Here is a 2804-nt window from a genome sequence, read left to right on the forward strand (position 1 = left end):
TTATGCTGTGGGCGTGGAATGTTAAATTAACAATTCTGCCTCGGATTAGTGTTAGTACTCGTACAATTACATTGTTTTTTTTAGTATTTGTGTAAGTGCAGACCTGTGTCCCGCAGTTCCCAACATTTTTTGTTCGAATTCTTCGAGACAATCGCCTTCCTTTTAGTCATGGATTGTGAAGAAAGATGAATTTGCACTGATGTTTTGCATTTGCACAAGATGAATTTTTCTAAGGCGAACGTATCTGAATGGGCTCCAAAATTTCGAACGTGTTCATATGTAAAGTGGCTTAGAGAAGCATTCATGTCTTCTCTCCGGAGGAATTTCGAAAATTTCGCAAAAAAAAACCGTGAAAATCCAGTCCTCAGCAATCTCTGTTCTTCAAAGACACCTAAGAGCTACTAAGCGGAAAATCTTTGAACGGCTTATAGGTGCATTTTAAGTGCAAATTAAATTGCGTGCTTTAGCGCAAATCTTGTTGCTTTGCACTGCAAAACATTTCATGGATAATTTTGGTCAATAGTCGTTTCAAAACGATCAGGAGGTTGGTGCAGTCGCCTAAGGGCTGGGCTCGAACCGCGGTGAAGCCAGCAGTTGCAGTTGGGGTGGGACCATCGTTCGTTTCTCATTTCTGCAGTCCTGGTGGAACTGGCGAGGGTCCCACCTCGACTGCAACGGCTGGCTCAATCACGTCGCTTTGAACGGAGTCGCTCACGCGTCTGCATCATGCTCTAGGTTGTTTTTACCCGACTATATTCAAAAGAATTCAAATTCGAAAATTGCCACTGTACTGCGTGGAGCTCGCTCAATAATTTTTCCTCAGAAATGTGGTGCGGATTCAGATGTATCAAGCAGATAAAATATTTGTCTCTGACAAATATTTACTCTGTTGTAGGTGCTTTGACAAGTCATTCGATGACCAGCCTTGGATTTTGTTCTCATTTTCATTTCTATCAAAACAATCAAATGTGCTTCTTTTATAACTTGGCAATTAATAACAACTACTAAACTATTAACTAAACTAGACTATTGACGTTGTATATTATTAACTAGTGACCTAATAACTTACTAATTCCAGTGGAAAATTTAAACAAAAACATAATGAAATTGGTTATGAACAGCTTTTTTTCTAATGTTGTTTTTGCAGGAAAGCAAGGTTTTCCCTCTGTAAATTTGCACAAGAATCGAAAATACGAGGTGAAGAAAGTTGCGTTAAGTCGGTTAAATCTCAGTTTGACTACTCAGTAAGTCGTGGTTTTCTTCTATGTGAAACTATCCATTTCTGGAACCTCTTATTTGATGCGCACCACTCCTACGGGCCAAATAATCCTGGTTTTCAGGATCAGGGCTTCATTTCTTCAAGGCTTCATTTCTTCAACAGCTCCATCCCATTTCTTTTCCACTTCCTCTCAGTGTTCAATGTTCCTCATCATACCGCTTTTTTATTTACTCAATTCGCTTATTTCTCCTCTTTATCATAGGTTCTTTGCGTACATTTTTTTTTGTATTTCTTCTAAAGAACGTCTCAACCTGTAAGATGTGATTCTCATCATTTGAGATTTTGAAAAAATGAGAATATTCGTTGGATGACTACGATTGGTCAACTTAACAAGAATTTTCCATAAGCAAGGTGTAGTCAACCGACGCCCACCTAAGAACATTTATTTTCTGAAAAACAGTGAGTAACATTCTTATGGTTTCTTTCCAATCAACACAGTGAACAATCAGTCGAGCACGTACGGTTATTTTTTTGTGATCTCATGCGTTTTTATTTACAAAAAAGTGTTCGAGAATTCGGAGTGGGTCTCATAAAATTCGGGAATTTTTCATTAGATGATTCCTAAATATGTGCTTCAGTTAGGTTCTCAGCTTAGTATCTTCTCACTCTTTTTTCTTATAAACTCTGTATTTTGGAGCGATGCAGCGCAGTCGGTAAAAGACTTCGCTGTGGCTACAGCATGATCGATCGGAGGTTCGATTCCGCCCATGTTCCAACCGAACCTTTCAGCGCTCTGCGGTCTAAAAATTGCTACCAAACTCGTCCGGGAAGATAAAAACGCTTGATACATCGGCTAGCCCTCGCAAGTCATTATACAGGCCAGTTACAGGCGGGTAAACCTCAGACCATTCTGAATTGAAGTGAATGCGGCGGCGCACCCCAAGCGGATTAATTAAAGCCAGATACTTTAGACATCTTGTCCTTCATGCTTTCACTGTTATTTTGCACAGTGTAACTCCTGACAGATCGCAGATTTTCCCTTCTCTTGTCTCATTCATTCACCTGTTCATCCATTAATTAGGTGGGCTGACATACATGAGAGGAGCAATACAAAATGCTAAATACAAAAAATGTAAGCAATACAACACAATAGAAGAAAAACTTCTTGAAAATCCTTCCCTACTTTATATATAATATTTTATATACTGGTATGACGTAAAATATATAATTCAGTAAACCCTTCCCATTTTCAATATATCGAAGATTTCTGCAAATTCCCAAACGCATCTCTACTCTTCTAACCGTCTATTTCTCGGCACTCCGCTCGGTTAATCGCACCTCATCCATCCCACATACTTCGCTCTCGCCGAGATTCGCTCCTCCATCCGCAGAGCGCCTCTGATAATTTCAGTGTGTTCTTCGCGCGATACCTCAAGTGTGTGTGCATCTCCGTGTGGTCTCGTATCGGATGTTACCGCCATCACATTACTGACTGGACGAGCTGCTACCGCCGTGCTGCTGCCACTGCTGCTGCCGCTGCCGCTACCGCTACCGTTGAGTGTCGGAGCTGTGCTGCAGTGATGCA

This window comes from Necator americanus, chromosome IV, assembly GCF_031761385.1.
Source record: "Necator americanus strain Aroian chromosome IV, whole genome shotgun sequence".
Lineage (NCBI taxonomy): Eukaryota > Metazoa > Nematoda > Chromadorea > Rhabditida > Ancylostomatidae > Necator > Necator americanus.